Here is a 24893-nt window from a genome sequence, read left to right on the forward strand (position 1 = left end):
CGAGTGTTTGTAATCTAGAAGATAAAGGAGACGAAGCCAGGCTGTATGCAGGCTTTGGTTTTCTCTGAAATTTGAGACCAGAGCAGATTAAAATGGATGTTTTAAAACAATTCTTATGGAGAGTCAAGTGGCCAGAGGTATTGGAGAACTATAGAATGGTGACAACTTACAGTGAAATCTGCCTCTTGTGGTTTTACTTTTGTTCCTCTCCCTAGTAACACACTGATGCCTAGGTAAAGAGAGAGAAAATAGAGAGATGTGGGATTTTTCCGGGTAAGTCTAATAGAACAAAGGACAATAATTGAATAATTACTAAAATTGAGTTGTTGAAAAATGGGCCTGTGGTATCTAAATGGAATAGGTTAAGGATGTGAAGGCAACATACAGTGTCGTGAAGACGGCAGAGTCTGATGGCAGCTCTGATCTACTGGGAGTTGTTAAGTCGGGAAGGACAAAAAACCCTCGCCTGATCTGAGGAGCAAGTTTATGGTGTGTACAGTCTAAGGAATGGCCTTGCAGTGGCTCAGTGAGAGAAAGATTACTGGAGACAAAAGCAAGGTCACAAAACCTAGAGATAAGTGGGTTCGATGGGTGGACATTATAATTATCCAGAGTTGTAGTGGAGAGGAAAACTTAAGTCAGGTGCCAACTTGCTCACAGAACGAAGGGAAGGGGCCAGGAGGTCAGCAGGAAGCAGCAATAAGGAGGGGTGTGAACCTCAAAGGATCAGGCAGTAGAGACCACTGACCCAGGCAAGCCTGCAAGAGGAGGAGCTCGGCCTCTTGGAAGGGCTCAGACAGGTGTGGACACGTGAAAAACTGATTAACAAGTGCTCTGTGTGTTGCCAGAGTCAATGTCGCTTACCAGGTGCTCACGCAATATTTGAGTTAGTGAATGGACAGAAGGAAGAAATAATCTAGATTTTTAATTTGGTTTTAGTAGCTTGCCACAACATCCCTTTCACTGCCACTAGTCCCAAGTGTTCCAACCTTTAAATACAGTTCTTGAATTTTTGTTGTTTTTAACGTTTTAAGATTTACATTTTTAAAGAAACCATCTGAAGCTTTCCACACCAGTTAAAATCAGTCACCTCTTATTCAGGTTCTTCCCACCTCATTTTTTATTTTATTCAGAAGTTTCTCTAATTTGTTCCCCCCAGAGACAACTCTATCTGAATTGGTTCACAGTTCTTCATTCCATTAAACTGTATTAAAATTCTTATTCTTCAGCAATGAGAAATACATTCTTGAATGGAATTTTAGAATCATTTGAATTAACAACTTTACCAAAATTTTAAATTTTAAACTAACATGAAAATGAGTCCTTGGTAATTAGGAATTTTCCTTGCATCCTCTCACATGGACTGGTTGACCCCTCACCTCACTGGTATATAGAATTTTTGGTGACTTAATGGGTGTATTAACAAGGGACCTGAGGCTTTTACCACTCTTCAGGGCTCATGCTCTCTTGGTGAGTAGAGTAAGCTGCCAATTGACTTTTCTACCAGTTTATAGCATAATCTCTGCAGAAAAATATAATTTTGGTTTACACTGATACATGTTCACCCCAGGAAAAAGAAGCATCTTTAGTTGACAACAAAATATAATTAAACATACTGTTATCGTGAGGGCTTCCCTCATAGCTCAGTTGGTAAAGAAATCTGCAATGCAAGAGACCGGGGTTCGATTCCTGGGTTGGGAAGATCCCCTGGAGAAGGAAATGGCAACCCACTCCAGTATTCTTGCCTGGGGGATCCCATGAACAGAGGAGCCTGGCAGGCTACAGTCCATAGGGTCGCAAGAGTCAGACACGACTTAGCGACTAAACCACCACCCACCAACGTTATCCTTACTTTTTTTTTTTTTTAAATTCTGTAATTGCCTTCTGAGCTGTTACTTCTTTGAGTTAAACTAGAGAAGATGTTCTGTAGTTTTTACCCACATGGATCAGCTATTGTACTGAAGTGCTGTCCCGAGGGACTGACTTCAAGTTTAATTCATTTAGGTCTTCCTGAATAGCCTGAAGATTTCTACCAGATCACTGAGCCTGCGGAAAAAAACAACGCATATCTTCAACCTCTCCCTTTCTATTCCTTTCTCCTCAGCCAGTAAAGAAACATGTTCCCGTTTCTCCCATCCTTTCAGAAAAAAAGGAACTCCCTTAATAACAGCAGCACCTGTCTCCCTCTCCCATTCACATCCAGACTGTGTGTACATTTCCTCTCCATTTACCGCCTCACTTCCTGTTCATCTCCCATCTGGTTCCTATCCCTCATTAAATAAAACAGAGGCCTCTTGATTGTCAAACAAATATGTTTAGTTATCTTATCAGGGGATCTCTCTCATATTTGCCACTGTTAATAATTCATTCCTTGAAACTGCTTCATCTTATATGTTATAACACCTTGGGTTCCTTCTCTCTCTGGGGCTCTTGACACATTTACCTTTTCAGTGTTGCCACATATCACACTGTTTCCCTACTTCTCTCCTTGCTTATGCTGCCTCTGGCTTACTCATTTTAGGTGCTAGGTGATAATGCCCCCCAAAAATCAGGTAACGATTCTGTCATCTGCCATTCTCACCCCATGCCGTGTGCCCTCCCTCTGGCTTCCATAGGTACTGAGTGTATTTCTAAAACAGCTCTTAAGATGGATAAGTTTTTCAAAGTATGCTCATATATTAATGTCTTTTTTGGAAAATCCTTAACAGTAAATTCATGAAGTAAAATGTTTCATCAAAGTATAGGTTAAAAAACTAAATATGTAAACATGATAAATTGACTATACTACCCAAAGCAATCTATAGATTCAGTGCAATCCCTATCAAGCTACCAATGGTATTTTTCACAGAACTAGAACAAATAATTTCACAATTTGTATGGAAATACAAAAAACCTCGAATAACCAAAGTAATCTTGAGAAAGAGGAAGGGAACTGGAGGAATCAACCTGCCTGACTACAGACTATACTACAAAGCCACAATCATCAAGACAGTATGGTACTGGCACAAAGACAGAAATATAGATCAGTGGAACAGAACAGAAAGCCCAGAGATAAATCCATGAACCTATGGACACCTTATCTTTGACAAAGGAGGCAAGAATATACAATGGGAAAAAGACAACCTCTTTAACAAGTGGTGCTGGGAAAACTGGTCAACCACTTGTAAAAGAATGAAACTAGAACACTTTCTAACACCATACACAAAAATAAACTCAAAATGGATTAAAGATCTAAATATAAGACCAGAAACTATAAAACTCCTAGAGAAGAACATAGGCAAAACACTCTCCAACATAAATCGCAGCAGGATCCTCTATGACCCACCTCCCAGAATATTGGAAATAAAAGCAAAAATAAATGGGACCTAATGAAACTTAAAAGCTTTTGCACAACAAAGGAAACTATAAGCAAGGTGAAAAGACAGCCCTCAGATTGGGAGAAAATACTAGCAAACGAGGCAACAGACAAAGGATTAATCTCAAAAATATACAAGCAACTCCTGCAGCTCAATTCCAGAAAAATAAATGACCCAATCAAAAAATGGGCCAAAGACATTTCTCCAAAGAAGACATACAGATGGCTAACAAACACATGAAAAGATGCTCAACATCACTCATTGTCAGAGAAATGCAAATCAAAACCACAATGAGGTACCATTACACGCCAGTCAGGATGGCTGCTATCCAAAAGTCTACAAGCAATAAATGCTGGAGAGGGTGTGGAGAAAAGGGAACCCTCTTACACTGTTGGTGGGAATGCAAACTAGTACAGCCGTTATGGAGAACAGTGTGGAGATTCCTTAAAAAACTGGAAATAGAACTGCCATTTGACCCAGCAATCCCACTTCTGGGCATACACACCAAGGAAACCAGATCTGAAAGAGACACATGCACCCCAATGTTCATCGCAGCACTGTTTATAATAGCCAGGACATGGAAGCAACCTAGATGCCCATCAGCAGAGGAATGGATAAGGAAGCTGTGGTACATATACACCATGGAATATTACTCAGCCATTAAAAAGAATTCATTTGAATCAGTTTTAATGAGATGGATGAAACTGGAGCCCATTATACAGAGTGAAGTCAGTCAGAAAGATAAAGACCAATACAGTATACTAACGCATATATATGGAATTTAGAAATATGGTAACGATAACCCTATATGCAAAACAGAAAAAGAGACACAGATGTATAGAACAGACTTTTGGACTCTGAGAGAAGGAGACGGTGAGATGTTCTGAGAGAATAGCATTGAAACAAGTATACTATCATGTGTGAAGCAGATCACCAGCCCAGGTTGGATGCATGAGACAAGTGCTTGGGGCTGGTGCACTGGGAAGACCCAGAGGGATGGGGTGGGGAGGGAAGTGGGAGGGGGAATCGGGATGGGGAACACATGTAAATCCATGGCTGATTCATGTCAATGTATGGCAAAAACCACTATAATATTGTAAAGTAATTAGCCTCCAACTAATAAAAATAAATGGAAAAAAAAAAACTTAACATGTAAAAAGGATAAATTATTGGCCTAAGATTTCCTTGTATGTACTTAAGTAGTTCATAAACTTCCTTGATCTTGGACCCCTGAGAATGTACTCTGAGCTATGGACCTTCTTCAGAGAAAAACTCTTATTTGCAAATAAAACTATCTACATATAACTTAAAAGGGGGTTGCTGCACACACTCCACACTGACTCCTAGTTACAAGCAGACCTCAAAGACACTGCAGGTTCCATCCTGCTGCTGCTGCTAAGTTGCTTCAGTCGTGTCTGACTCTGTGCGACCCCACAGACGGCAGCCCACCAGGCTCCCCCCTCCCTGGGATTCACCAGACAAGAACACTGCAGTGGGTTGCCATTTCCTTCTCCAGTGCATGAAAGTGAAAGTGAAGTCGCTCAGTCATGTCCGACTCTTAGCAACGCCATGGACCTGCAGCCCACCAGGCTCCTCCATCCATGAGATTTTCCAGGCAAGAGTACTAGAGTGGGGTGCCATTGCCTTCTCCATCCTAGACCACCTCAAAATAAACATTACGATAAAGTGAGTCACATGAAGTTTTGGCTTTCCCAGTATCTATAAAAGTTAGGTTCACACTATACTATCATCAATTAAGTATGCAATAGCATGTCTAAAAAGACAGTGTACATACCTTAGTTTTAAAATATTTTATTTTTAATAAATTCTAAGCATCATCAACCATGCAGGGTTGCCACAAACCTTTAATTTGTAAAAAATAATAATAATAAAGCAAGTGCAATAAAATGAGGCTGCCTGTAACTGCAGGGCAGAGATTAAGGGTGCACTCTACCAAATGCCTTTCCTTCTTTATTTGAGCTTCTAGTGGTACTCTTAAAAATTTTTTAAGATTTTAATCACCGTAAATTGTTCTTAGAACAAGGCAGAGTAATTAAATACAATTTTAATTCAGCTCTCAATGGTTCTACAGACTTCATTGATGCAGATCCCAAAATTGGTGGCTATTTTAAATGCCTTTTTTACAGATGGAGAAACAGAATCTTCTGTGTAAACCAACGACACCAAAATTTTGACAAATGCTCTCGGTATTTTTATAACTAGACGATTCTGTTTCCAGAAATGTAAACAGACTAGGTAATTCTGACCACTGTCCCACTGAAAACAACAAAAATGAACAGGTAACTTTTTTTTTTTTGGTATTAAACTAACAGGACAATAAGAAATTACTAGGTCAAAATCCAAGTGAAAAGGAGACCCAGAATAGAGTCAAGCCCTGAAGGTACCTTTGTCCTTGGGCATCTATCAAGCCTGTGGACTGTGAGCTTCAGTTTGTAGGGCCTGACAGGAAATGTGAATAGAAATCAAAGACACTCTACAAAGCAAAGAGCTACTTCAGGATGATGAACTAGCAGTAAACCAACCCCCACACCAAGAGGGCCCTGCAAGAAAAACTGCTTTAGCTCTAGGCAGACTGAGTTTAAAAAAACCTCTAAGAAGGTGTCACTGCAAGCTAGCCCATGCACCTAGTTGCAATCCAAATTCATACCCCTACGTGTTACAGAAACTTCAAGCTGCAAATTTAGATTAAATTGGACTGGTAGAATTCTCTAAATGCCTGACAATGCAAATTCTCTTCTGAAAGGATCCAATTTCATCCTAAGCCTCAAAGAATTCCCAAAATAATGTTCTAAGGAAAATGAGCTACGCACAAAGAAATCACACAAGGAAACAGGACACCATGAATGACAGTGACAGAAAAAGAATCCAGAAGTTTCAGACATGGAAATTACGGGCTATTATAAAACATGCATGTTTTCTTTAATGAAATTGCTTGAAAATACCTGCATGAAATAGTAAAGTTTTTGAATGACAAACGTGAAAAAGAGATTAACAGAATTTGTTTAAATAAAAAACACAGAACCTAAAATTATCAGATTAGACAGCCGCAGAGAGAACCAAAGGGAAGACAGAAGAAAGAAAACAGAATTATTCAGAATGCAGCACAAAACAAATGGACAAAATCAGAAAGAAGCAACATGAATGAGGGAAAGAGCCTAACATGTCTAATCAGAGCTATAAAACAAGAAAAAAAAAATGGGGTAGAAGCTATATGTCAAGAAATTAGGGTTCAGGATTTACCTGAACTGATAAGAAGCAACAAGTGAAAAGTTAAAGAAGCTCAATGAATCCCAGGCAAGACAAATTTTTTAAAAAACCACAGAGACATGCTATAGTGAAACTGCAAATAGCACAGAAAGTATCTTAAAAAGCAAAAAAAAAAAAAAAAAAAAAGCAGCCAGAGAAAAAAAGATTGTGGGAATTCCCTGGCGATCCAGTGGTTACAACTCTGTGCTCCCTCTGCCAAGGGCCCAGGTTGACTCCCTGGTCAGGGAACTAAGATCCCAGCAAAGCAAGCTACGTGGCCAAAAACAAACCAAAAAAAAAATGCATTCTAAGGACAGAGACCAACAACTGGACTCTGAGCAGTGGAAGCCAAGACACAACACACTGACCTAAAAGGAAATAACTGCCAACCTGGAACCCTACTCCCATAAAAAAATATTTTTTTGAGAATAAAAATAAAGACATTTTCAGGTCACCTACCACTGAAATATTGCCACTAGCATACCCTCATAAAGAAAATTCTACGCGATAAAAGAATGAAGAGCAATAGAAGTAGTAAATACATATAGGACAACTAAACAAAACTGATTATATGAAAAAAAAATGATAATGCCTAACAAATTTAAATTGAACAATATTTAAAGTCTACAGGTATAGCCTAACTCAGGAGCTAGGTAAATGGAATTCAAAGTGTTCTAAGGCACTCGAATTGTCAGAATGAGATTAAACTTATTGACAGTTTTTAGACTTTGGTTAAATATGTTGAATTAATAGGAACAGGAACAAAGTATGTTACTTTCAAACAGGAAAAGATCAAAATTTTTCAAAAGTTGGCCAAAAATGACAGGAAAGAAAACAAAAATAAGTAGGGCAAACATAAAAATAATGGGGTGTATGCTCCATACATTCAATATATGTAACATGTACGTCAATGGTACATAAATACCCTACACACACATACAGTGAAAAGAATTTTTTTAATACAACTATTTGCTACTTAGAAGAGACATGTCTAAAATATGCCAAAAGGATGAAAATATTTTTGAAATGAAAAATTTACTGAAAATAATTGCTGCTATTTTCCTTTAAATCAGAGGACTTGTTTGCTGGGGATTTCTGAACCAGGCAGGCTGAAACTACACATTGCATCACTGGTTCCCAGGGGGTGCCAACAAAGTGTGGCACTCACAAGGAACAGAACTTCCAGCTCTGGGCTCAGAGCTTTATTTACCAGGCTTTGGGGATAGTATGTGCCTCTGGCAAACAGCCATCTCCCTTCAGATAATGGTGATGCCCAAGAAGCCACATTTAGGATTGTCAGGGGACACTTAACTGCAGGAAAAGATGTATCTGAGAAATAGTGCCTCCTGTTCCTTTTTTTTCCTGAAGCTTTTAGCTTCCAGTTCTTGTATTTTTTACCTCCACTCTCTATATCTTTAAGCAGGGTTTACATGCATTCCCTTTTGTATCAGTAGGTGGAGTAGGAAAGGGATAGACTGAGAATTACCTGTGGGGCTTTTCTAAAACATATTGATACATTTATTCCTGAACATACGATATGTTCTTTGATATGACAGCAAAAGGGGTCTGTGCAGTTGGGATAGACCACTAGAGAATTCATAAATACCCATCATCTCTGGTAGAGAATCACTGTTCTGTATAAATCACTACTCAGATCCTGATGTAGGATTTGTGCTTTATAAACCTTATCACCTCCATCCTAAAACTTCACCAGCAGCACCCTCCCTTCTGCTTAGAGAACAAGGCACCGTGAAAGATGGCCAAGAATGGTTCCATTAGGTTTACACAACTTGTCACCACCCTAGCCTGCCTGAGGAAAGAAAGGTCACAGTATTTTTCCTACAGGGAAGAACGAGGGGAATGACTTAGCTCTGGGAAAAAGACACATTTCAAACTATTTCCAGGCTCTGCAAATCTAGTAACATGTCAAAACATGTCCTTTCACAAACAAATGGGACCTAATCAAACTTAGAAGCCTTTGCACAGCAATGGAAACGATAAACAAAACAAAAAGACAACCTATGGAAAGGGAGAAAATATTTTCACATGATGTGACCGAAAAGGGCTTTATTTCCAAAAATATACAAACAGCTCACACAACTCAACAACAAAAAAACCAAACAACCCAATCAAACAATGGACAGAAGACCTAAGTAGACATTTCTCCAAATAAGACGTACAGATGGCCAATGGACACATGAAAATATGCTCAAAGTTGTTAATTATTAGAGAAGTGAATATCAAAACAACAATGAGGACTTCCCTGGTGGTCCCGTGGTTAGGACTCCGAGGTCCCACTGCAGGGACCACAGGTTTGATCCCTGGTTGGGGAACAAAGATCCTTCATATTGCATGTTGTCAAATAAAAAAGACAATGAGGTACCCCCTTCATACCAGTCAGAATAGCCATCATTAAAAAGGCTACAAATAATAAAATGCTGGAGAGGATGTGGAGAAAAGGGAACCCACTACACTGTCAGTGACAAGGTAAGTTGGTGAAGCTACAAGGCAAAACAGTATGGAGTTTCTTTAAGAAAGTAAAAAGAGAGTTACCATATGATCCAGCAATCAGTGTTCACAGCCACACTATTTACAACAGCCAAGACATGAAAACAACCTAAATGTCCATCAACAGATGAATGGACAAAGAAGATGATGTTTCTGTGTGTATATATATAAATACATACATATGTACACATAGTGGATATTACTCAGTTATAAAAAAGACTGAAAGAATGCCATTTGTAGTAACATGAATAGACCTAGAGATGAACATACCAAGTGAAATAAATCAGACCAAGAAAGAGAAATACCATATGATATCACTTATATGTGGAACCTAAAAATATGATAGAAATGAACTAATTTACAGAACAGAACCAGACTCACTCACATAGAAAACAAATGTATTGTTACCAAAGGGTTAAGAGGGTCAGGGAGGGAAAAATTAGGAGCTTGGGATTAGCAGATATGAACTACTATATATAAAACAGATAAACAAGATCCCGCTGTATAGCACCAGGAACTATACTCAGTATCTTGTAATAAACCATAACAGAAGAGAATCTGAAAAAGAATAGATACATATATATAAAACAATCACTTTGCTATACACCTGAAACTAACAACAGTGTAAATTAGCTATACTTCAAATTTTTAAAAAATTTCCTTTCCTCTTCTCTTCACATGTGATAACCTGGAAAAAAAATAAATAAACCTTGAAGGAGCCTTCTAGCAACAATTTCCATGTCCAAAGAGAGTTCTGAGTCTATATGTTTCTGTGTTATCTATGATCACCATCAGGGGCAAGTTGTGATCAAGAAATAACAAGCATTTTTAATAAACAGAATTACAAGTGCTGACCTCATCAGCCAAGACCATGGGGTGCCCAGGACTCTTCTGGAAATGAATTTTCCCAAATGCTGGAGGAGGGTGAGATGAGCTTTCTGCTATCATGAGTCACTAGCCCATTGAAAAAACTGAGGATCACAAAACTCAAAAGCAAATTAATTTAGCACTCTGTACACATGTATACACACATGTGTCCATGTGTGTGTGTGTGTGTACACAGAGAGGGAGAAACACGTCATTCCTCTCCCTCTCAGCTAGTTTTGAAACTAGGAACAGAAAACAAAATAATATATATACCACCAACCTAGGTAGCATATTGAAAAGCAGAGACATTACTTTGTCAACAAAGGTCTGTCTAGTCAAGGCTATGGTTTTTCCAGTGGTCATGTATGGATGTGAGAGTTGGACTATAAAGAAAGTTGAGCGCCAAAGAATTGATGCTTTTGAACTGTGGTGTTGGAGAAGACTCTTGAGAGTCCCTTGGACTGCAAGGAGATCCAACCAGTCCATCCTAAAGGAAATCAGTCCTGAATATTCATTGGAAGGACTGATGCTAAAGCTGAAACTCCAATACGTTGGCCACCTGATGCAAAGAGCTGACTCATTTGAAAAGACCCTGATGCTGGGAAAGATTGAGGGCAGGAGGAAAACGGGGCAACAGAGGATGAGATGGTTAGATGGCATCACCGACTCAATGGACATGAGTTTGGGTAAACTCTGGGAGTTGGTGATGGACAGGGAGGCCTGGCGTGCTGCATGCAGTTCATGGCGTCGCAAAGAATCGGACATGACTGAGTGACTGAACTGAACTGAACAGTTGAAAAGCTATCTCAATCCCATGTCATATTCAGGGACACATTAAATTTTAATAGGTAAAAAATAGAAGTCATTGGATAAAACTACTACTTTGGCTGGCCTTCATCTGTTTCTGCACCAAATGCTATGTTCTGTGAGGGCTGGAACAAGGCCTGACCTTTTAGCTGCACAGGCCTCAGGCCTAAGCTGGAGCCTCGCCCCTGGAAGACATTCCCCAGGTAACTGCTGAGCAAATGTCACTTCCTAATCCTATTTACAATGCTCACTTCTCCCTTCCACCACCCCTACCATCCTGCCTTATCTCATCCTCCACCTGACTCTTCTTTCCCTACCTCCAGGTCCTTATTATCTACAGCCAAATACCGGTGCTTTTCAACTGGTCAACCATTCAAGTAGCCCTTATTCACCTGCTTCTTGTGGGGAACTCCAGACTAGAACTTCCATCTGCTTTAGGCAAAAAATGGTCAAATTAGACTGTTCTCCAACAGAACTCCAAAGTACTACAAGTGGTACAAAGACCTCAGGAATTCACAGGTCAGAAGGCCTGAACTCCCAGTGTAATCAGAACTCCCTAAACAAAATATCTGATTCTCCAGATCATAATTTTTACTTGTTTGTTTCTACATTTTGACCATAATCTTTAGTAAGAAACACATTTCACACACTACGTACATGTGTTACCGAAACCCTTACCTGGTGCAGTCTTCTTACACTGCTGCATCTGTTGTTTGGGTCTATTCTAGTCTACTGTTTTGGGAATGCTGGTTCTAGGCCACAAAATTGGATGTCTTGAACCACTAGTGGTCATGATCTGCAGTTAGAAACCAGTGGCCTAAATTGACCCAGTACAGCAGCACCCACCCTGGTCTTATACTCACAAGACCATAGCTCTCCAGGAAGCCCCACATCATGCCACTCCCGAGCCACACTCAGGAATAGCCTAGGGTTCACACTCAAACCATAACCAGATAAGCTTCAGGAATGCAGTGAGTAAACAGACTTTCTGACTGTGCTACTTCCCACATAAATCAAAAAATGAACAATTATGCTTGCTAACTCTATGCTAGGCATGCTAGGTACTTTGCATGACTGGCCTTCCTTAATCCCCTCAACAGCTCTCTGTGGCAGGCATCATCCCCACTTGGGAGCCAAAAACATCGGATGAAAACAAACAGAAAGTAACAAGCTCGTGAGGAAGAGAGTCAGACTTCCAGCCAGGGCCGTGTGACTCCACAGGCCACCAGGCTCATCTTCCTGGCTGCACTGCAACAGCCATAAGAAAGTCTTTCCTTCTTTTCCTCACCCCGTGCCTGTCCACAATGCACCATCTCACTCCAGATCCGGCCTTCTGTCACTTCCTCCAAGGAAGCCACTGTTTGCCAAACTCTAGACATTCAACAGGCATTTTATTTTCCACAAGGTTCTACAGTACCTGGTCATTGTGTGCGCAGTGTGTGTGGAGCATGGGTGTGTGTAAATGTGTGTGTGTGCCTATTGCTCTTCTGCTGTCAAAACTACACACAGGCTTCCTGTAGAGAGGCGCCTGCAGGCCTCAGAGCTGTACATCAGGCTCCACGATTCTCTCTTTCTGGTGCCTCATCTGACCCAGCTACTTGAGAATGATGAGCTAGAGCATTTCCAGCTATTTTTAGTTCCTTCTGACGCTGACCTAGGCTATTCACTGAGGAGCCGGCAGGAGCTGGAAAGGGCGGTATCAGCCTCATCAAAACAACTTCTCAGGCAGCTGGCTACCTGCAGCGCTGGGACAAGGGGTGAAAATAAATCCTACGTGCAGAGCTTTCCAAGTGGGGAAGGAAAGAGCAGGCAATCCAGGATGTCCATCAGCAGTCCAGACCGCCACTGAGCCAGCTCAGGCTGTGGGCAACAAGAGACCAAAGACCAGAAAGGAGGAGGTGGGGGCACCCTAACAAATCTACAACCAGCCAACCCCCAAGAGCAAAAAACCATGAAGAGAGCCAGAGGTGGGCTCTCTACCCTGACCACCTCCTTGAGCTTTACTCAAAGGTTTGCCAGCGTACGCGGTACCGTGGGATACTGGGAACAACCTGCCTGGACTACGCACTTGGAGAAATACCCTGCACTCACACTCAGTAAAGGGGACTCGGTCTGCTAGACACAGACTGACTCCTTTGGTTGGAACGTGTCCTTCTTCAGACTGGAATACTCAAAGCCATCTACCTGCCCAGGTGACAATTCAGCACATATCCTTATCCAATGTCACTTTGAAAAACTTTCTAGATCTACTGCTTTAAGAATACACAGAGAGTATAGGTATACAGAGATATGTGGAATATATATGTGAACATGTAGAATATTCAGAAGGAGAGAGATTATACTTGACACTTTTACTCTAAGAGACCCACATTAGGAATGATAATAAGCACTTTAGAGAAAAACTACCTTTCGGTTCCTTATGAATAGACACATTTGCTCAAAGAACTCCAGCCCAAAACAACATATCAGGCCTTTTTGAATCATTTGAACTGGTGGTTTCCTCTTGATTTAGGTAGACTAAAAAGAACTAGTTTCTCAGCCTTTCTCTGTTTTTCAGAGTACTATGCAAAATATAACAGCATTCTGCAGTATTTTTCTAAATACTTCATTTGTGAGTTTCTCTACCTTTTATTTCCACTTTTGATTTATATTGTTCTTCCATAGCTTCTATCATTTTCTTATTTCATTTTAGCTTGTTTTAAATTTAGGTTATGGCTTTCATCTTCTTTGTGAGCATGTCCTTCTTATGTGCTTTCCTCATCAGAAGGAATGTTATTCTTCTCTATTTTTTCTTATAAGAACTTTGTACGAACATGAACCACAGTCTTTTCCTGTTGCTCTACGTAAGTAAAATGAATTTTCCTTTTATTTTTCAAAGGGTAGATGCCAATAATTTTTTAACTTCATATCTCTAAAGTTCATTTTGTTTTATAATAACAAATATATGGCCTTAATACTTCCTAAAATATGTTCCAATTTCCCTCACTCGTTTTTATGCATTCTCTTTCCTTTGTCCCTGTTTCCCTTTTTATGCTCAGTTTTGATCCTACTTCCAGTACCTTTTCCTCATGGCAGTACTAAGAAGGCTTAGCAGAAGAAAACAAACATGCAGCAGTGATTTATGTAGCCCGTAAAGCCTAATATATTTACTTTAGAAAACAAGTTGCCAACCTCTTCTCTAGGGCAGCTTTTTCTCTGGAGGGTTCCTTCACATTCTATATAGTCCAGGTGATGCTGTCAATCATAGTGTACCATCACAGCAACGAGATGGGACCCGAGCAGGTGGTGATAGATGGGCTCTTTCCTAGAGGTAAATGCAGACATTAGAAGAGAGATCTTTCTATCAGGGTGCTTAGCTATGGGTGCTTAGCTATTAGGGTATTTGCTTATAGGTTCGTGACTCTCAGGCTGCTTGTGGACATTGCTGTTAGCCACATGGAGGGAGCCTGCGTCCAATGAGAGAAAAGGAGGCTCAGATTGTGAAGGAAGCCGGGGTGGCTAACAGACCCTCTAAATCAAGCTGACACAGCTGCATGTCTGGACTTTCCAGTTTCACGAGCCAATAAATTCACTTTTCTGCTCGAGCTCATTTGAGGTTGATTCTGATATTGCAACCTGAAAAGCTGCAGACTAACACAGTTGCATACATGAAGACACATGTATTAATACATGGCTATTTAAAGGATTTTTCTGAAATTACTCCCTACTCTGTTTTTCTTGAGGTTTTTGTTTGTTGTTTTTAGCTAAGAAAAGGATTAAAGACAAAAGTCATAAGAGCTGAACAATGGATGAAAGAGAAATAAATTACTTTGGGAACAGTAGAATTCCTTAGTTAAGAGTTTGTAAATTAGCCTCAATGCTTTAAAAGTATGCTTATGGTTTATAACTAAAACGAAGGGAAGTAATTGGGTTAGTGAGAACAACTAACATCACAAGGGCCAGTGCTGACAGAGTTTAAAAATGTAAAAGACTATTTTGTGAAATGGAGCTTATCAGAATCATCAGTGGAGTTTTGGGGTGTTTTTTTTTTTTTGTAAAGAAAAAAAAAAAAAACATTTGAAAGGCTATAGCAAAGACCTACTGTGGTAACCCTGATATACATAAAAGTTTGAGAATGACTGCTCTAATATAGTCACCTTAATGTTTAAAAATTATGTGTACTTTATATTTTGCTGACCTTAGGGCTTTTCTAAATGATAAAGGTTCAAACTTATTTCTGTCATCTCTAAACATGCAGTCATATCACTACCAGGTAGTTTCACCAATGCTACATAACAAGTTTTCAGTTGATCACACATAGTAGTAATAAAGATTTGGGTAAATTTGTTAGATTTTTTTAATACCAAGGTCAGATCCCAAACAAAAATTAACAATCACTAGGGTATCAGAAAGCCATAGAGCTTTCTTACGATCACAGAAGAGATTTATGATACTAGCAGAGCAATAGTCTCTTTTTCTTGAATAAGAGAGTGAACAAAAATCTGACCCAGATAAATAATTTAGGCTTGACTTTAATTAGCTTCTGATGCGATTCTCTGGATTCTAAAATCATTTATGTGTAAGCATGACAGATGCCAAGCCCTTGGGCTCTTGAAAGCAACCGCTCTTCAGCCTTCATTAGAGTGGCTGAGAAGACCACTATATGCACTCTTACACACGCGAGTGGCAACAAGAAGCCCAGTATGACTACAAACTCACCTGCAAACCCCAAGGATGAAACAACACTTAGCAGTTGCATGGAACCATCAGTGCTACCAAGTGGGGGCCTCTGGGTCAAGTCCACAACGGAGGACCCCTTCTGTTCTACTGGTAAGTGCACTATAATCTGTCCACAGAGCTCTTTTGTTCTCCATGCCAGAAGAGAGACATGTGAGGGCCAGCCAGGAAGAAACAAACTGCTATAATTTTTTGTGATTTTTTTTTAATACGTAAAATAACTCTTTTCTGTACCTTTTCTCTTCAAGTCTCTGAAATCAAAGAGAGCTAGTTCTTGATATGGATGGAGGGGTGGATCAAAAGGTTGTCAATCATCCTGTGTTGTGCTTCATCTGTTCCAAAACAGTGAATGCACTTCTCCCTGGTTTGACCTTCTAAGAACTCAACTTGGCCATTTCCCAGGCATCTCAACAAGCTGCCCAACAGTCAGATCTTGGGCCACAGGTTGGTAGTAATTCTTTGAATAATTCTTTCCCACACATCCTGTCCCCAGCCACTTCCTAGAAGCTCAGGGTGACTTGCAATTAAGAGTTTTTCATTTACTTCCAGTGTTGATTCTGTCTAGAAAAAGAACTCCTGCTAGGCCCTTAGTAGTAGCAGCAGTAGTTACTAGCAAAAAAAAAAAAAGACAAATACTATCACCTTCGATTTCAAAACAGTCCTGTGAGGGGAGGCAAGTACTATGATCTTCACTCTGTGGATTAAAAGATAGATTTGGAAAAATGAAGCTAGACAGAAAGAGAGCAGAGCCTTGAAATTACAGTTTTTTAGCTATAACTCAGGTCAAGGGTGTGAATCCTCATGTTCAAAGAAGTTATATCACCTACTCAAGTTATCTCAACTAATTAGACATAGATCCTGAAACTGATTGGTTAAATAACTAGGAGAACCAGAGAAAATGCCTCTCAAATGAGAAGAGGAATCTGAACCTGAGGGGCTGGTGTTGCTTCCAAGGGCTTCCCATGGGAGATGCAACGGCTTTGCTCTGTCACACTCTAGCCAGCTTACTGCTGACAGAATGGAGAAGTGGATTTTCAGTTGACATAAGAAAACAGTATCTAATATGCCTCAGGAGGAGAGATGCTTATGCAGAGCCTAAAAATGTAGGCCGTTCAAGGAGACCCAAGCCACCTGTGGACTTGAAAACATGTCAGGACTCCTCCAGTCCCAAGGTTTCTATAAGTCCCTGGAAAAGTGGGGAGGAAGAAGAGGCTCTGAAAGCAGAAGTCATGATTCAGTGAGGACGATGGCTGCATTTTTACTCTGAGTAGTGAACCACAGAATAAAGAACAGATTTCCCTTTATTTTCTGAAGATGAGGAAGATGAAGATGAAGGAGAATAGAGAACAGAGTGGGAATTAATACAACTGGAACTGGAGACACAAAAGAAAGGGATAAGCAAGCAAGCAGGGAGGACAACGAAAAAAAGGAACATGCAGTATTCCCTCAGAGGGAACCCTTTGAAAGGACACTGCATCTCAAACCCAATATCAGCTGATAAACTCAACTTCAAGTATTCCATGGAAGAGAAAGGTATCATCTAATTGAAAAAATTTAAAAATCTATTTTTAGTCCATTTCTTCATCCCTTCCATACAGAAATATTTAACCATGCATTGCGACTGCTGTTATGGGCTGGCTGAATTGTGTTCTCCAAAAAAGATACATTGAAATCCTAACTCCTAGAACAGTCAGGGTGTGACCTTACTTGGAAATGGGTCTTTACAGTAATCAAGTTAAAATGAGATCATTGGGGTGGGCCTAATCAAATATGACTAGTGTCTTTATAAAAAGGGAAATGTGGACACAGAGACAGACAGACACAGGGAGAATGCGACGTGAGCACAAAAGCAGGGAAGACGAGGAACACCAAGAACTGAGGCCAGCAGTCGCGTGGAGAGGGGTGTTGGACAGGTTCTCCTCCAAAGCCCTCGGGAGGAGCCAACCCCGCTGACACTTTGATCTGTGATGTCTAGCCTCTGGAACTATGAAGCAATAAATTTCCATCGTCTAAGCCGCCCGGTCCATGGCACTTTGTTACAGTCTCCCTAGCAAACTAACAGAACTGGCTCTTCTCAGTTTCACCTTCCCAGAATACACACTTTTTGGTAAAGGTGTGGAATGCTCTCAATTGTGACACTCGAAAGCAAGTTAGAGCAGGAACTCAATGAGTACAACTCTTGCTTCACAACAAGAAAACCAAAATCCAGGAAGAGTGAGCAGCTTGCCCGTGTTTTCATAGTGGCAGAGCCGTGACAGAAGCCCAGGCACCCTGACTTCAAGACCACACCTCTTTCTACCAAGACCTGGTTGTACCAAAACCACAAAGACAGTTGTTGAATACTGGTTGCAAGCACCTGAAGTATGACACCTTAAGCTGAAGATAGCTATGTTTTGCTGGCATGGCAATTGGGAGAGAGGGCCCATTTTACTCCCTGGGGAAACTGACCAAACTGACCAGAGAGGCCACTGCTGGGAGGCCTAGAAGCATCTGCTCTCTGCAGGTACACGGCATCACTAGTCCTTCCCCAGATGGTCAATCCACAGAACTGGGAGGCTGGAAAGAATTCTGCGTTAGCTCAGATGCCAAGAAAGAACCAGCGACTGCAACACACGTTTGCACAAGATCTTAGGGAATTCAGCTCAGAATAAACTTTCTGATCCGCAAGTAAATGCTCAAGGACAGAAGCATTTCTTTCTTCTCCTCTATCTTTATATGAAAAAACTCATCCTAGGCTAATTACCTTCAATCATGCAGACTGACAGCGGCAGCCTGGAGTTTTTAAGTGTCTTGTCTTCCCAAGTCAGAAGGCTTGCTACCCTCCCCAAAAGCCCTCCAAAAGTGCAAGAAGTAAATACTTCATGGAGTGGGCTAGAGTAGACCTTTGCTTTCTGTCCCACTTAGCAAACCTGCCAAGTACTAGGTAATGACAGGTATAAAGGGGGGGCAATTAAGTGAAACCCTGGTAAGGCATGGATTTGTCTCCCAAGTCAAGAGAAGGTGAGGGATTTCTGCTGCTATTGACTTTCTGGGACTGGGCTTCTCTAGATTTTATCTCCCAGCAGAAGGAATGAGGAAGAGCTATGATGAAAGCAGCTTGCAGCTCCAAGGAGTGGATGGCCAAGAAAGGGTCATGGATCCTCACAGGGCACTGGGGAAGTCCTGTGTTCAGACGCTCAGATGCAGGCCTGTGGAAGGAACCCAGGCCCAGCGTGGGCACTCGGGGCCTGAGGAGGTGGCCCTGTCACTCTTCCCCACCACGCCTCCTCAGCCATTGGACCCGCCAGTGTCGCCCTCCTGGGAATGTGGACTCGAATTCAACCCCAAACAGGTTGTGCTCGTAAATGGAGGAAATATGATGCGGAAGCTGTTGGTAATGGCCATCTCTATCAAGCGGATTAGAAAGTAGAGAAAACTCCCCTACAAATAGATAGATGGATAGAGCAGACTTGCAGGCCAGCAGGAAAAAGAGACAGAAGGGGATCCCTAAGTTTCCATGGGGCTTTGACTCCTAGTTCCAGAACATCCCTAAGGTCCAGCTGTCTCATGACCTCGTGTTCCTTGAGAATATTTTGTTTTGAACTAGCGCATGTAGCCTTCTGTTGCTGACAGCCTCGAGAACTCATTTATCAGAAATCATCTATGAAACCACTGGCTGGGGAATGGCTGAGGCCAGAGCACTGTGGGACTCTCCTGAGCACCTCCCAGGAGCCGTGCAAATCCACCTAACCGTACCTTTGAAGCCATATTTTGCCACCTCATGGATGAAGATGAATTTGAGTTTTGACACTGACCTGATATTATCCAGACACTCCCCTCACCTCATATTATACTTTAAGCTGGCAAACTAACACAACCAAAGTCTTGTGTTCCTTCTAGATGACACGCTCTAAGGAGGACAGTAATGGGTCACAGTGTGTGTGTTAGTTGCTCAGTCATGTCTGACTCTTTGCAACCGCAGGGACTGTAGCTCACCAGGCTCCTCTGTTCATGGAATTCTCCAGGCAAGAATACTGGAGTGGGTTGCCATTTCCTTTCCAGGGGATCTTCCTGACCCAGGGATGGAACCCAGGTTTCCTGCATTGCAGGTAGATTCTTTACCATCTGAGCCACTGGGGAAGCCCTTGGGGAACAGTCCCCTTATTGGAAATTCTTGGGGTCCAGAGTTTTACAAATTCAAAATTTTTCAGGTTATAAAAAACATGACCCACACACATGACTCCTGTGTGTGTCTGGGACTGTCCCCTAATCAAACACATGAACATTTCTGTAGCAAAATGCACAATGATTTTTTTAAGTGGGTTAAATCAAAATAACAGTTTCACATCAATGTTAGTTTCCTGCCAAGCAGATCAGATCAGGCCAGGTTTTGCCCTCTAGTGAGTTACTAAAAACCGTAGTTTCAGAGCTTTCTATGTTGTGGTCACAGACTATTACTAACCCCTATTTAATATTAACAGATAAAAAACTGATGACTAGAGAGGGACAGTATTGATACTTCACTCAGGGTGACCCAGATAACAGTGGACCAAATGGGAATTCAAAACGAAGCTGTCTGGCTCCAAAGCCTACAGCCTTAACTCCCCCCACATCCTGGCACCCCACTGTTATACTGTTTCTCCAACTGGACACTGCATGAGGGTATCAGGCTGGTCCCAGACCTGGAAAACCACATGGAGAACAATTAAGAGAACTAGAGCAAAGGGCAACGAAAGCCGAAGAGATGTGTCCATTCTCCTCAGCTACCTGTCTCCCTCCCAAATTCCTTCCCCAATTCCATTTTTCATAAGAGGACATCGGGCTACCGAAGACACTGGAAGCGACTGCAGGGAGAAAGAGGCTCTGAGATTGGAGACAGGACCTGAGAGTGTGCACAGTGAGGAGAGGAGAGCTGCGCGTTTGAGGCTGGCCGCCAACAGCCTCAGATCTTCGTCCTTCTTGCATTCGTTCATCAAGGAATTAATGAGCAAGAAACTGTGCCTCCATTTTGGGAAATGTGTTAGCTTTGTTTCTTTCTTTTGTGTGTCTATGTTAAAACCTGTGGTGATAAAATAGAGAAAATATAACATGAGTTCTGTGGTTGAGATGGCCAAGTGTCAGGAACATCCAAGCTTCCCTCTTAACGCAACTCCAGCTGGAGTTTACTCTCTCAGCATCCTTCAGAGCTTGCGTTTGGTCAGTAGGGTGTGGGTAGAAAAATGAGGTGTGTCATTTCTGAGTTATGCCCCTAAAAGAAACATGCATTCTGCCCCTGGCCTTTCCCCTTCCCGCTACCTAAATGATGTCACAAGCTAAAGCAAACACTTTGGACTCAGAAATGGAAATCTTGTGTTGAGAAATAGAACTGCCTTGCCAGCATGGACAGCTCACCTCCAGACTATTACACTGAGAAAAATAAGCTTCCATCTTGTTTAAGCTATTATAATTGGGGGAGGGGTCTTAGTTTCAACAGCTAGGCCATTACTCTGACTAATAACAAGTTTTAAAGGCTTTTTTAGCAATTTAGAGCATTCTTGCTCAGCACTTGGTCTGCCTCTGCCAGGGACTACTACCCAAATAACTTCTCCATATTTTTTGGTTTTTTATTTTATCCTTACTGTTTTTCAAGTTAATTTCTGTGTCCCACTACATACTGTATTTGCAACCTTTCACTTGCAGAGAGGAAACACTTTAGAGAAGGTCTGCTAGGAGCCAGTTAATATGCTAAATGCCTGACCTGCAATGTCTTGTTCAATTTAACAGATGTGTGAGTCCAATATCGTCATTTTTATTTTATAAATAAGAGGCAGGCTCAGAGCAGTTAGGGGTCTTGTCCAAGGTGACACAGCTAGGTAGTGGCAGGGTTTGGCTTTGAAGCCAGCTGATGTCCAGGTTGGTTCCTTCCACCACTCTATATTTATACTGCGGTGAGTACATCATGGGCGGCATTCAGGTTGTGAGATTGCTTTTCATCTGGCTGTAATTGATTTCATCAGTGTAACTGCATGACTTTTACTTTGTCACATCTCTATGCAACCCGCAAACCCTTAGGGCCATGTCTGTTCTATTTTTTATAAATTGTGGGGAAATACTCAGAACCTAAAACTTACCATTTACCCATTTTAAGTGCACAGTTCTGTGGCTTTAAGTGAATTTATACTGTTATACAACCATTCACCAATATCCACCTCCAAAACTTTTTCATCACCCCTGAAAAAATATGGGATGTGTCACAAGTTTGTGTGCTCACAGGGACCACATGAATCATCTCTGCTTTGTTTCACGTGCTGCCCGAGTGAACACAGCAGGCGTATGACTGAGTAACTGGTTTTCTAGTTGTTGGTTCCTTTCCTGCTTTTCTTTCTTTTTTCTTTCTGTGACTGCTGTATGATCTGCCAGTAATGAAATGAACTGTCCTATTCACAGATGTGCCTGTTCAGAGTCCCAAGATAACACAGGGAGAAATGAACATGATCTTCTATAAAATGGCCTGGCTTGGGTCCTGTCTTCATCTCTGCCTCACCAATCCCCAGGAGGCTGAGCAAGAAAGCAGAAAACTCACAAGCTGCCCAGTTCAAATCTGAACCAATTAGTGACACTGATTTGCTCTGCTTTGGGGCCACTGGGGTGAGACTCAGAGCACCGTCCAGTGCCAGAGCTGGAAGAAGATACAGGGGTCGTTAAGTCTAGCCCCCTTGCTTCACTGGTGAAACCACTGAGGCTCTGACAGGCAGGACTCCTGACTCTGCCCAGAGCTCTCTCCACCTTGACATCTGCTGGTAAGTCTCGCCGAATGCCCTTCCTTTCCCTCCTAAGTCTGTTTAAGCCTTTCTCTCCCTAAAAGCCAAAAGTCTATTTAAAAGCCTCAATCCCATCAGCTCCTTACACAGGCCATGGATCCCTCTGCCCACCCCAAGCCCAGTGCTAGGGTACTACAAGAAGACCTTAAAAATATTGGCAGTCTCGTAAATGCTAGACTGTTCTTCCCAGATCCCCATGTTAGGACAGCGGGGCGTGTTGGCTGACAGCTCTCAGCTGCCAGCACTCTGGACGGTCCCTTCCCAGGACAGATGGCAGCCTGCATCCAGAGACTGGGGCCCCAAACTGGCCAGTGTGAAGGCCATCCTTGCTCTAAGCTCTCTGTGCAGCTGCTGAGGCCAGTTGTGACTACCTACAGCCCGGCCCTCCCTCTATCCAGTGTGGTTCCTTCCCCAATAGTCCCTCTAATAAACCTCCTGCACACAAACCACCCATCAGAGCCTGCCCCCAAGAGCCAACCAAAATAAAAACAACAACGAGGAGGTTTTGGTTAATAAATACTTAAAGAATGGTTTACCAATGCCACATTAAGTCAACTCCATTAATTATTCCCTTTCATATTCATGAGCATCTCAAGTGTCAGTACCCTAGTAATAATCCATAGGTAAAAATTTCTCACTTTATATAAATCCCCAGCCTATATGTAGTCATTGCAGAGAAATTGTCAATAATGATAAATTATGGGTTTTTTTATTTTTTTAGCTTGGAGGATCCTAGTTCCCAAACCAGGGATCGAACCCAGGCCACTGCAGTGAAAGCGCCAAGTCCTAGCCCCTGGACCACCAGGGAATTCCAATTAATGGTAAATTAAATGTAGCACTTACAGCCAAATAATTTCTAAGGCAAAATTATTAAACAGCATAAAACTGCTAATGCATGACTTTTGTTGGGGGGGGACTTTAAAAATGGAAATTTCATATGATTCAACATAGTATTCTCTCAAAAATATTTACCAAGAAGGTGGAAGTGTTGGTCGCTTAGCCATGTCCAACTCTGCAACTCCATGGACCATAGCTCACCAGGCTCCTCTGACCATGGAATTCTCCAGGCAAGAATACTGGAGTGGGTAGCCATTCCTTTCTCCAGAGGATCTTCCCAATCCAGGGACGGAACTAGGATCTCCTGCATTGCAGGCAGATTCTTTACCATCTGAGCCACCAGGGAAGCCCAGTTACAAAAAAATTATATTTGATTTGGGATGTAGATGCATCCTAATGACTTTGCCTTCCAAAAAGAAGCATGTAGGTGCTATGAAGATGTTAAAAATGGCCTTTCCTCTTTGAAGCATAAATGCAACAAGCAGAACATAGAGATGAAAGTCAAGATATGCCAAGATCTAGGAGAAAAGAAAAGAAATTGACCCACAGACTGATGCATCACTCTGTGACTCATGGTCCAGGGTGACGTACTCATTGCCTCTTGGGGTTTCATCCTCATGACAAGCTCCCATGTCCTCTCTGCATTTTTCCCTCGTTCTATGCTCACTCTCTCTCCTAAAGACCTTCCTTGTCTGCAGGAAAGCATGGCAAGGAGAAGAATCTATAGTTTAAGGGGAGGAAACAAATTTTGTGCTTTTTCTCTCCTTTCCATGAAAGGCTTTTCCATGATGATACCAACATTTGAGAGTTTCCTAAATTCATTATCCTTTCAGGCCCTCGTGACAATTCCTCAAATTTCCACAAATAAATAAGCCGATTCACCTCTCCAAAAATGTCTTGTCCCCACAAACACTTATTCATGAGAAGAAACTCTTGAGTTTAGTCTGTTCCTCCCAGACTATTTATTGATTGCTTTGTTTTTTGTGCTGGTTTGACATTAGTATTTGGGCTTCTGATATATACTTTATGCAACTTTGAAAGTCTAATGATTGGTACAGAGAGCTCCATGCTCTCGCAGCATGGGCTCTGGTCAGCACGCTTACCTGGACTGGCCGCCTGCCTCTCTTTTCCCTCAGAGCGTGGAGGGTGCCTGTGAGAGTGCAGACAGCGAGGCACGGGGCCAAGGGCTCTCATCTGCCCAGGGTGCCTCCAGGACCTAGTGGGGGCAAACTGAGGCTGAGTGAGCCAGGCCAGAGGCCAAGCCCGGTCCTTGAGAAACTGAAATCTTGTAGGCAGGCACACTTGTATAAGTGTGAAAACTTATACCTGCTATCAGTAAATAGGGGAGCTCCTTCATAAAAAAAAAGAGTTTATAAGCAGGAAAGCAATGACTAGTGGAAAGTGGAGTATCAAGAAAGAAACTATACACATACACACACATCATTCTAAACCCACAACCGAGAGATAACCACTTTAAATTTTCTTTGATGTGGAATCATTTTGTTGTATACCTGAAACTAATGAAATGCTGTATGTCAATTATACTGCAATTAAAAAAACAACATTTCTAAAAAATTATCTCATTTCATTTTACTTGGATTTAGCAGGAAAAAAGGGAAGGGAAACTAGAGGAGTGACTGACCTTTATACATATCTATACATATTTCCTCAAAACAAGACCTATTAGTTACTAAGGAACTTTTCAAAATGATTATGAAATATGAGGCTTTGGTGTTAATGGGTATTTTTTTTGAAG

General features: G+C 41.6%; 1 long non-coding RNA gene across 5 annotated transcripts in view; it reads right to left on the bottom strand.

Annotated features, from left to right (window-relative positions):
* Positions 1-24893, bottom strand: part of LOC139035637 (uncharacterized) — a 51994-nt gene that overhangs the window by 18028 nt on the left and 9073 nt on the right. For 4 of the 5 annotated variants that reach the window (XR_011488279.1, XR_011488282.1, XR_011488284.1 and 1 more), the window contains exon 2: positions 13977-14109. This is a non-coding gene — a long non-coding RNA (uncharacterized lncRNA). Of the gene's footprint in view, positions 1-13976; positions 14110-17978; positions 20948-24893 lie in introns of those variants that run through there. The other variant, XR_011488280.1, reaches the window with a different exon arrangement.

The sequence above is a fragment of the Odocoileus virginianus genome, chromosome 1 (genome assembly GCF_023699985.2).
Source record: "Odocoileus virginianus isolate 20LAN1187 ecotype Illinois chromosome 1, Ovbor_1.2, whole genome shotgun sequence".
Lineage (NCBI taxonomy): Eukaryota > Metazoa > Chordata > Mammalia > Artiodactyla > Cervidae > Odocoileus > Odocoileus virginianus.